Raw genomic sequence first — 12,605 nt, 5'->3', positions numbered from 1 at the left:
GCCCCAGCTCTGCCTGCCTGTTTGTTGGCTACATGGAGCAATCCATGCTACACAGGCAGGCCCCCTACAACTCTTCCTCCGCTACATCAAAGACTACTTTGGTGCTGCCTCTTGTACCCACGATGATCTCGTTGACTTCATCCACTTTGCTGCCAACTTCTACCATGACCTCAAATTCACTTGGTCCATCTCTAACAACACTCCCTTTCCTCGATCTCTCTGTCTCCACCTCAGGAGATAAACCCTTGACAGACATCTTCTACAAACCCGCCAACTCCCACAGCTACCTTGACGACACCTCTTCCCACTCTGTCCCTGTAGAGATTCCATTCTATTCTCCCAATCCCTCCATCTCCAGCACATCTGCACCCAGGATGAGGATTTCCATCCCCGATCATCAGCGATGTCCTCCTTCAAACAACGTCGCTTTCCCTCTACCACCACCAACTCAGCCCTCACCCACTTATCCTCCATTACCCGCACGTCTGTCCTGGCCCCCTCTGCCCCCATGGACAACAAGGACAGGATTCCCCTTGTCCTCACCCACCACCCCACCAGCCTCCGCATCCAATACATCCTCCTCCACCATTTTCACCACCTACGACACGATCCCACCACTGGATACATATTCCCATCTCCGCCTTCTGCCGGGACTGCTCCCTCCGTGACTCCCTCATCCAGTCCTCCCTCCCCACAAATCACCAGTCTGTGCCGACCTCTGTGACCGCAGGAGATGCTCCATTTGTGCCCACACCCCCTCCCTTACCACCATTCAGGGATCCAAACAGTCCTTCCAAGTGAAGCAACACTTCCCTTGTAAATCTGCAGGGGTCACCCACTGCATCTGGTGACTTCCGTTGTGGTCTCCTCTACGTCGGAGAGACTGGACGCAGACTGGGAGATCACGTCGTTGAGCATCTTGGTTCTGTCTGCAACAATAGTGGGGATCTCCTGGTGATCGCCTATTTCAATTCCCCGTCGCATTCCCTTGCTGACATGCCCGTCCATGGTCTTGTGCATTTGTAGACTGAGACCATCTGCAAAGGAGAAACAACACTTTGTATTCCCTCTGGGCCCCCTCCAACAAAATGGCCTTGACATTGACTTCTCTGGTTTCCATTAGGACCCCCCGACCCTCCCCCCTCCATATCTCTCTCTCTCTCCCTGTCCCACTGTCTCCTTTCCTCCAGCCAAAAATAGGTTGACAATAGCTGCTCCAGAAACTTGTGAGAGTGTATGCCGCCATCAATTGCTCAGGTTGTGGAGGCAGGTTGGGTGAAAAGTTTTCCCTGAGATCTCTGACTCCCCTACCCTTCCCCCGACCCCATGCCCCTGGTTTTAGATATCTCCATTTATTGCCAACTCTCTTGGTCCATCTTTCTGCTACTCCCCCCTCCCCCCATCACCTTCAGAATCCACTCCAGGGAAGGCAGATGCAGCCTCCCTGCTCTCATCTCTTTCCATGCCTGGCAGCATCCTGGAGAATCTCGTCTGTGCCCACACTTCTAACAGTGAGTTAGAAGTGGTCCAGATGCAATGTTCCAAACCATTACCTTGTTGAGAAGCAGCAACACACCATGTGACTCCACTGTCCAATCAGATCAAAATAGAAACACACCATAGATACTGGGAAAACAAAATGTTCTTTACTTGAAATCACATTACAAACGTCTGAGGTAATTTTGGCAGATGTTTCATTGGATCCAGGCTGACTTAACAGCTGGTGAACTGATGCCCAGGAGATAAGAATGAACCTTGCTGCCAACGACTGTTGTCACATCACTGAGTAGGTCTCCATGGGTGTTGGCCAAGGGAGTGGGTGTGAAAGGTCCCTTTGGCCAATTATGGGGCCAAAAGGCATCACTGCATCCTCCAGTCACCTATTGTTGACTGCGCAGCCTTACTTGTGATTTTACATTGTGTGATTTGTTGTAAAAAGAAATCTTTTAATGGCTGTCAGTTCCGGACACAAAATTAATCTAAACTGAGCTGTAAAGTGTGAATCACTGGGTGTGTGCAAATGAATTAAACAATGTCAAGGATTTGGAACTTCAGCTTTAAAACCAGTTTGCACAGAACCATTAAATCATCTGACAAACATCTCGAGTGACGTTGTTTCACTCCAACATCTGGTGCAAGAGCCAATGGGAGTCTATGAGGCAGACATTGAAACAGTTTGGCTGTTGTATTGTTACCCTTTCCAATGCACCAATATTTTGGAATTATTCTCATGCAATCTACATCTACTTCAGATCACCTTCAGATTGGAGGCGTTGTGGACAGCAAAGAAGGTTTTCAAAGCTTGCAGAGGGATCTGGACCAGCTGAAAAAAATGGATGATAAATGGCAGATGGAATTTAATGTAGACAAGTGTGAGTTGTTGTATTTTGGAAGGACAAACCAAGAAAGGACGTATATGGTGAATTGTCAGGCACTGAGGAGTGCAGTAGAACAGGGGGATCTGGGAACACAGATATATCATTCCCTGAAAGTGGTGTCACAGGTTGTAAAGAAAGCTTTTGTTATATTGGCCATAAATCAAAGTATTGAGAACAGGAGTTGAGATATTAAAGTTGTATAAGACATTGGTGAGGCCAAATTTGGAGAATTGAGAGCAGTTTGTTCACCAAACCACAGGAAAGAGATCAATAAGATAGAAAGAGTGCAGGGAAGATTTACTAGGATGTTGCCCGGACTTCTGGAACTGGGTTACAGGGAAAAGTTAAACAGGTTCAGACTTTATTCCCTGGAGCGTAGAAGAATGAGGAGAGATTTGATCAAGGTATTTAAAATTATGGGGGTAGACAGAGTAAATGTAGATAGTTTTTTTTCCACTGAGGGGAGGTGAGATACAAACCAAAGAACATGGGTTAAGAGTGAAAGGGGAAAAGTTTAGAAAGAACATAAGGGGGAACTTCTTCACACAGAGAGAGGTGGGAATGTGGAACGGAGCTGCCAGCTGAGGTGGTGAATGTGGGCGCAATTTTAAAATTTAAGAAGAATTTAGAGGGGTATGGAGGGCTGTGGACTGGGTGCCGGTCAGTGGGACTAGGCAAAATGATATTTCAGCACAGACTAGAAGGGCCAAAGGGCCTGTTTTCTGTGCTGTAATGTTCCATTGTTCTAACTGGGGAATCTTCAGTGCTCAGGGGCCAGATGTGCAGGAGAGCTTCCCAATCCCACTCCCTACATGAAGACACGAGCTGGTGTTCCACTTCCCAAACCAGCTCCCCCCACCCCTCCCCTGTCTCTCCTTGGGCCTCTGCTGTGCTCCATCGGATAGGTGCACGCCATGGAGTGCCGCCATCCTCACCCTGCTGCAGAGGGCAACCCAACCAAGCTTAAAAATATTGTTTTTAAGAAAATGAAATAATTTATTGAGGGCCCAACCCTTGAAACATAATTTCTACCAAGTTTGTTGCTGCTCTCTGCTACTGTACGTAGACACCCGTATTAGGGCAAGGGGAGACCATTCTGCCCCTCAAGACATTCCCACCATTGAATATAATTGTGGCTGATCTGACATTATGGTCACTCCTTCCCCTTGATTACTGAGAGTATCCACAGAGTCTCTCCATCCCCACCTGGTTCAGGAGGAGTGGAGCAAGAGAGGTAGTTGCCTTTGGCTACATCGAACCTCACCGCTAAATAGGTGATCCATACACAGTCGTCGCTCTGACAATAGGATCTCTGAGCCCTTGTCCTTGGCTGGATGCAGACATCGCATCAAATAGATACGAAACATCATCACAAAATCCTCGTTTCCCTGTAAACATTGAGTTTGGAACTGATCCAACTGTGAAGGAAATTTGCAGGTCACCTCGCAAGAGGACAGGATGGGAAACAGAGAAACGGTAGCAGAGCGCAAAGGTCAGTTATCACCATTTTAATAGTGCTTTGTTGTGTAAGGAGGAAAAATTCGTTCAGGGTAAGAATTAAAAGGAGACTGGCCAACACCTCATTTCTAGTGTGATCAATGCAAGTTCTCCTTGGGTTTCAAGCACTCAATTTATCGATATAGAAATGAGCGCGTGTTTTGGAAACTAGCAGGGTACAGTAGAAGATCTAAAATCCAGACTGCTCAGGGATTGGATCTGTCCGGATTTTTGCATTTTCCGTATTCTTGGGTGGTCCGAATTTCTGGGCCTACTGCAGTTGGAACTGGGTTGTCCGGCTGCTGTGGGCTGAAGGTGCTCTGTGGAAATGGGGCATTTCCAGAACTCTTTTCTCCCTGTCTCCCCATCCCTGAGCCACAATAATTGGGAGCTTGGTTGAACTGATCAGAGCTGGGAGCACTGAGCAGATTCACTTGTGCTCTCTCTGAGTCAAAGAGGCTGGCTGATGATTGCTCCCTCTCCTGTCACATCCATAGTTGTGATCCTCTACCTCAAACCATTCCCAGAAACAGAACCCCATGGCAAACTGGGGAATATTTATGGTCTGCTGTTGGGAAAGTGGCAGCTTGTTAACTGGTAGTTCACTCTTCATGTGGGATTTTCCTCTGCGGAAAAGATGGTCATCACAGAATATCCTACAGGGCCTCTGTGAGAAGGACATGGTGGATCCTGTGTGATGAGATAACAGGTACAGATACACCACAATCTTCCTTCTGAGGAGCAGATAAGCAGGCAGATGTTGGAACAGGGCAGAAAATACAGGGTTGTAGTTATGGGTGATTTCAACTTCCCTAATATTGACTGGCACCTACTGACTGCAAGAAAGATAGATAGGGCTATATTTGTCAGGCATGTTCAGGAAGGATTCCTGACGCAATATGTCGACCGGCCGACGAGCGGAGAGGCCATACTGGATCTGGTTCTGGGGAATGAACCCCAGGTCAAGTGATGGACCTCTCGGTGGGGGAGCATTTTGGTGAGAGTGGCCACAACTCCCTGAGCTTCAACATAGCCATGAAGAAGGATATGAACAGTTAAACTGGGAGAATGTTTAACTGGGGAAGGGCTAATTATGAAGGGATGAGGCAGGAACTAGTGAGATAAATTGGAAACAGATGTTTAAGGGTGAAAGCACAGAAGTAATGTGGAGGAGGTTTAGGGATCACTTGGGCAGGGTTCAGGGTCCACTGGGACAAGGAAAAGATGATAGGAAAAAGGAACCGTGGTTGATGAAACAGGTTAGGCAACAAGTCAAGATGAAGAAGGAAGCAGACGTTAGATATAGGAAGCTGGGAACAGGAAGGGCTCATGAGAGGGATATGGTAGCCAGGAAGGATCTTAAGAAGGACTTAGCAGAGGTAGAAGGGCCATGAGAAGGCCTTGCCATGTAGAATTAAGGAGAACCCCAAGGTGTTCTATGTGTAAGTGAAGAACAGAAGGATGATGAGTATGAAGGTGGGGCAGCTAAAAGATAAGGGAGGCAATGTTGTCTGGAGTTTGGGGTAGTTTTAAATGAATACTTTGAGCAGTATTCACAAGAGAAAAGGAACTTAATCAGGGTGAGGTCAGAATAGAACGGGCCTGAGTGCTGGACAATGTGGAGATTAAGGAAGAAGTGTTGGACCTTCTTAAAAACATCAAGATTGCTTAGTCCCCGGGGCCGGACGCGATATACCCCAGGCTGCTGTGGGAAGGGAGGGAAGAGATAGTTTGGGCAGTAGCTATGATCTTTGAATCCTCTTTGGCCACAGGGGAGGTGCCGGAGGATTGGAAAATGGCAAATGTACTCCCCTTGTTTAAAAAAGGTAACAGGAAGAATCCTGGGAATTCTAGACCAGTGAGTCTTACGTCAGTGGTGTGCAAACTAATGGAGAGGGTTCTTAAGGACAGGATCTATGAGAATTTAGAGAAGTCCAGTTTACTCAAGGATAGTCAACAGGGCTTTGTGAAGGGAAGGTCAGGCCTCACGAGTCTAACTGAGTTTTTTGAGGAGGTAACAAAAGAAATTGATGAGGGTCGGACGGTAGATGTGGTCGACATGGATTTTAGCAAGGCATTAGACAAAGTCCCAATGAGAGACTCATCAGGAAAGTTGTGAGGAATGGGATCAGTGGAACTTTGGCCGTGTGGATAAAAAATTGGCTTGTAGGAAGAAAACAGAGAGTAGGAGTAGAAGGGGCCACAGGGATCTGTTCTGGGACCCCTGCTCTTTGTGATTTTTATCAATGACCTGGATGAAGAGTGGAAGGATGGGTCAGTAAGTTTTCAGATGACACGAAGATTGGAGGAGTTGTGGATGGAGCTGTAGTTTGTCGAAGGTTACATGAGGATATAGACAGGATGCAGAGTTGGACAGAAAAATGACAGATGGGTTTCAATCCAGGTAAGTGTGAGGAGATGCATTTTGAAGGACAAATCAGAAGGCTGAGAACATGGTTAAGGGTTAATGGTCAGTTACTTAGGAATGTGGATGACCAGAGGGACCTTGGGGTGCAAATCCAAACACATTAGCAGACTGGAGAGGCTTGGTGATCGGAGGGAGGGGTATTGGATGGGGTTGTTTGTGACCAGTGGTTCTGCAGGGACCATGGCTGAGACCGCTGTTGTTTATTGGAGATGTGATGTTAATCATTTGGGGGAGAATGGAGGTGATCTGATTAATACATTTGCAAAGACACTGAAACAGGTGAAGTCTGGGATAAAGATTGAGGTTGTCAAAGGAAACACCATCTCTACGAAAACAGAGGGTTATGAAGTAGGGAGGGTTGTGACTTTTGGGGGGCAGTTATATATATATATATATATTGTCACCACAATATCATGGATCGAAGGGCCTGTACTGTGCTGTAGTGTTCTCTATCCTACGTACATCTCCCAGTGACTGAGGAAAGCTGCCATCATATTACAGGTCCCATCCCACCCCCATGGCATGATCTTCTCCCCCTCCTATCGGTCACATGTCTGAACAGCTTCATTCCTGCTGTTAATTGACTCTTGAACAGAGCTCCCATCAGAAAAGGATGGTGGCTTGAACTGTTCAACTGGACTTTTAACCCATTCCCCTGCCCTCTCGGTCTGTGGTCTGTGTTGATTTACTGAGCTGGATAGCAAGCAACACAAAGATTCTTTCTTTTTATTAGTTTTCCACAAAAAAAATGTAGAATAATATACAGAAAATGTGAAAAAATAATATACATTGTCCTGGAATATAAGTATCAAGTACTTTAAAATTAATTCAACATTTCCCTTTATTGACAGTAAACAAAAAAAATCCAACTCTGATGGGGGATAAAATAGATTGAAAAAAAACCCCCAAAACAAAAACCTCAATCAACCAGATTCTCACTGATATGTGACAATAAACAATTCAGTGTAATTCTTGATGAAGGTCCTGGCCTCATGTGTTAACTATTCGTTTTAAATTTTAATTTTTTAAATTTAGTCATGTTTATTGTCACCAGATTGTAACTTGACGAAACAGCGTCCTCCGGTCCTTGGGGCAAAACACGCAGACACATACCTAGACATGGCACATGTACAGACACAGTCCATTAACAGGACAAGTATTCATCTCAACAAGTAACATTGTTTCATGAATATGAGAGTCTTGGTTAAGTGGGAACAGTTTCTTTGGTTGTTCAGCGTTCTCAATTTAAATTTAATTGTAGACATACAGCACGGTAACAGGCCCTTTGGGCCCACAAACCCATTCCACCCAATTAAACTTCAACCCCTGTACATTTTGAATGGTGGGCACTCAGAGGAAACACACAGAACGTACGAACTCCTTACAGAAAGCATCGGGTTTGAATCTGGGTTACTGGTGCTGGAAGAGAGTTGCGCTAACTGCTACACTAACCTTGACGCTGATGTTCCTCAATCTGCTGAGTTTCTCCCACAGATTGGTAAAATCAAAATTTGAATTTTGACATACAGCACGGTAACAGACTGTAGAGCAGATAAAAGCCCACGCTCGACTGGAGGGAGACCTAATGCTTTCATTAGCTTACAACACAGGTAGGCTTCATGAACAGGCTTCAGAGGGGTTCAGGGTTTAGGCGGGAAACCAGGGTTATATACAGGCCCCTGGGGGGAGCAGCTGGGAGGCGGGACCAGTCATCAGTACAGGACACTTCTAGTGAATTATAGTTCTCTGTACAGACCCTTTGGTCCCATGAGCCCATGCCACCCAATTGACCTACAAACCCCGGTACATTTCAAACAGTGGGAGGAAACTTGAGCCCCCAGGAATATCCCACGCAGGCACAGGGAGAACGTACAGACTCCTTATGGACAGTGTGGGATTCGAAATCCAGTTCCAATCACTGGTGCTGTAACTGCTTCGCCAACCGTGCCACCCCATGCTCCATTCAGTTGAAATGTTGTGGTGCTGAGACAGAGAAGGGAATAAATATGGTTTCATCCGACCAACCTCTGCCGTTACCAACACTTGATCACTTACAGCTTTTCTCAGCTCTCTGGGACCACAACCCTATCATCCCCCTCCATCCACAGGCCAGCCCATAATGTGTCATTTCCAGCCTGTTCTGCTGTCCCTCTCCTTTCATTGCCTGCGTCCTGATCTCACAGTCTTGGCTCACCTTGCCTTGACCTTTGCAAGCTCCCATCTGTGTTGTCTATCCACCTTCCTTGATGCTGCCGTCATCGCCAGGCTTTCCTCATGTCGAATGTATTGCTTCCGTTTAATTCATCAGATTACACCCACTCTCCTGCCAATGGCTCTTAGGAGTTTCCTGAGGAAAATTCAATGTGAAGAAACAGGAAAACAAAGACCAAACAACAAGGATAAAAGGTACATCACCACCCTCCATAACCCTCATATATTCCACCTTAACTGCACGAGACCCCAAACATTTACTGCCACCTACCCATCACCGTGTCCCACCTACCCATCGCCATGCCCACCTACCCATCATCGTGCCCCACCTGCCCATCACATGCTCCACCTGCCCATCACCGTGCCCAACCTGCCCATCGCCGTGTCCTACCTACCCATTGCCGTGTCCTACCTTCCCATCGCTGTGTCTTGCCTATCCATTGCATTGAGGTAGAGTGTTGGTGTTAGTGCAGTGTAGTGTACTGGCCAAAGGGAAAGGGTGAGATGGAGAGGGAGAGAGATCCAAAGAGAGAGAGAGAGAGACAGTGAGGGTCAGATCAGAGAGATAGATAGAGAGAGAGAGGAGAGGGGATTGGGGGGGGGGGGGGGAGAAGGAGTCCTGCATGGTTGGTCCTGAAGGTAAAGGCATGTGGAATCAAGGATGAGCTGACGAATTGGACCCAAAATTGGTTTGGTGTCAGGAGGAAGAGGCAAGTTTTGAGATTGCTCATCTGTGCCCATATGTTCTACAGGGACTGGTGCTGGGACCCTTGGATTGAAACACTGAATACATCTCCATCATTCCCTGGATGGGCAGTGAAGAAGGTGCATGGCGTGCCTGCCTCTGTAGGATGGGGCACCGAACACAGAACTGGGACATTATGTTGCACCTTTACAAGCTGTTGATTAGACCACATTTGGAGTATTGTGTGAAGTTCTGGACACCACATTACAGGAAGGATTTGGTTTCATTGGAGAGAGTGCAGAGTAGAATGTTCCTGAATTGGAGGGGAGAGACAACAACCAGAGAATATCTAGTACTGTGCCTCCTTCCAGCAGTGCCTCCCTCTCTGAGGAGCTTTATTATTTCTATGCTCGCTTTGATCGAGGGAACAATGGGGTCACCTTCAAAGTAGATCCTTCATCTGATGAACTGCCTCCCTCACGTTCCACCTCTGATATTTGGTCTGGATGACATTCCTGGCTGTGTGCTTAGAGCCCAGGCAGTTGTTCCCATGAGCCTCAAGATTGCCACCATCGTCCCTCGCCAAGTCTGAATGACTTCTGTCCAGTTACATTCACCCCCTTCATTGCAAAGTGCTTTGCGATTCTGTTTGCCCATCACCCTGGACTCTCGTCACTTGATTATCGTATCAACAGGTCGACTGAGGATGCCATCTTCACGGCATTTCACTCTACTCTGACCCACTTGGACAGTTCTATCTCTTATGTCAGAATGACTTTAGTTCGGCATTCACTACTGTGATTCCCTCCAAACTGATCACCAAACCACCAGCTTTGTATCAGCTCACCCCTCTATAATTGGACCTTGGATTTTCTGACTAATAGACCCCAATCTGTTAAAGTTAGACAATTTCTTCGTGCCCCTGGGCTGTAAACCGAGCCCTCTCCTGTACTCCCTTTTCACCTCTGACTGCATTCCTGTATATGGTTCTTATTCCATAATCAATTTTGCAGATGACACCACGGTGGTTGGCCTGATCAGAGGGGATGATGAGACAGCCTATAGGGACAAGCTCCTTCCATGTTTCTTATATTTATTGTAGGTCTCCTTCTTATTTCGAACGAAGTTTCCAATATCCCTTGAAAACCATGGCTCCCTCAAACTTTTCACTCTGCCTTTTATCCTGACAGGAACAGAAAGATTTTGGACCCTCAAGATCTCACCTTTAAAATACCTCCATTTCTCGACTACATCCTTCCCATAAAACAAATTGTCCCAATCCTTTCCTCATGAACCCTTTCTCATCTCCTCAAATCTAGCTTTTCCCCACTTGAAAACCTCAATCTTAAGTCCTGATCTATCCCTGTCCATAATTACATTGAAGCTAATGGCTCTATGATCACTGGACCCAAAGTGCTCCTCGACACTACCTCTACAAATTTTCTCCTCTAGTTCTCGCTCCTCATTAGGTGATCTATAATACAACCCTATAAGTGTGACAACCCCTTTTGCATTCCTCATTTCCACCCATACAGCCTCCCTGGAGGCTCTAATCTATCCTTCCTAGGCACCACTGTAATATTTTCCCTGACAAGCAATGCTACACCACCCCTCTTGCCCCTCCAACTCTATCACACTCAAAGCAACGAAATACAGGAATATTTAGCAGCCAATCACATCCCTCCTGCAACCATGTCTCACTAATCGTTACCATGTCATACTGCCAAGTGTCTATCCACACCCTCAGCTCATCCACCTTCCTTCCAATGATCCGAGCATTAAAGTATGTGCATTTCAGAGATTTCCCACTACTTATTCTCTGTTTGGCCCTACCTTTACAAACAACTATTATGTATCAAGCTTCATTTTCCTTGGTGTCGACATTTCCGATGATCTCACTTGGCCCCTGAGCTCCTCCATCCTGATCAAAAAGGCATAACAATGCCTTTATTTCCTGTGGACCATAAAGAAAGCTCACCTCTGTTCCAGGATTCTGATAGATTTTTACTGCTGCACCATCAAGAGCATACTTACTTACAACATCTCAGTCTGGTATGGCAATTGTCCCATATCGGACCATAAAGCACTTCAGTGGGTGGTGAGAACTGCCCAGCAGATTAGCGGCATCCAATTGCCCACCATTGAGAACATCTATCAGGAACCCTGTCTGGGCCGGGCAAAGAGGATCATCAAGGCTGCATCTCACCCAAACTATGGACTTTTTACTCTCCTCCCATCTGGTAGGTGCTACAGGAGCCTCCACTCCCCAACCATCAGGCTCAGGAAGAGGATCTGTCCCGAGGCTGTGACCCTGCTGAACCTCCCATCGCTGTACTGAGTGGTCCTGCGCTCACATTGTAATTGTTTGCTTGCTGAATGCGCTGGTTTTAATTCACACGTAGTTACTTGTAGCTTGTGCTATTTCTGATTGGATATTAATTGTATTTCTCATTGGCTTTGAATTTTACTGGCACATGACAATAAAATTGAATCTAATCTAATCTACAGATAGAAACAGACTTTTCAGCCCATCTAGTTTGTACTAAATGATTCCACCTTCCTCCCATCCATGTACCTATCCAATCTTCTCTTAAATGTTCAAATTGAACCCACATCCACCATCTCTGCTGCCAGCTCGGTCCACACTGTCACCATCCTCTGAGTGAAGAAGTTTCCCCTTATGTTCCCCTTCAACATTCATCCTTAACCCAATTCATGTTTCATCCAACGTCAGTCAAAAAGACTACTTTTATTTACCTTAACTATAACTTACAAAAGTTTCTATACCTCTTTCAAATCTCCTCTGGTTTATATCTCAACTATCCTCAGTGGAAAAAGCCTGTCTACATTTACTCTTGTCTGTCCCCCTCATCATTTTAAATCCCTCCATCAAATCTTCCCCCACTCTTCCACACTCCAGGGATTAAAGTCCTAACCTGTTTAACCTTTCCCTGTAACTAAATTCCTGAAGTCAGGGCAACATCCCAGTAAATCTTCTCTGCACTCTTTCTATCTTATAGATATCTTTCCTGTAGTTCGGTGACCAGAACTGTACACAATTCTCCAAATGTGGCCTCACCAATGTCTTATACAACTTTACCATAACATAGGGTGGCAGAATTAGTCTAGTGGTTAGCACAACATTGTTATAGCGCCAGCGATCAGGACCAGGGTTCGAATCTGGTGCTGTCTGTAAGGAGTTGGTATGTTCTCACCATGTCTGCATGGGCTTCCTCTGGGATTTCCAGTTTCCTCCCATTGTTCAAAATGTACTTGGGTTGTAGGTTAATTGGATGTAATTGTACAGCACAGGCTCATGGTCTGAAATGGCCTGTTACTGTGCTGTATGTCTTTTAAAAAATCCCAACTCCTATACTCAATACTTTGATTTATGAAGGCCAATATG

The sequence above is a fragment of the Narcine bancroftii genome, chromosome 5 (genome assembly GCF_036971445.1).
Source record: "Narcine bancroftii isolate sNarBan1 chromosome 5, sNarBan1.hap1, whole genome shotgun sequence".
Classification (NCBI taxonomy): Eukaryota; Metazoa; Chordata; class Chondrichthyes; order Torpediniformes; family Narcinidae; genus Narcine; species Narcine bancroftii.
This window is presented reverse-complemented; position numbering follows the sequence as displayed.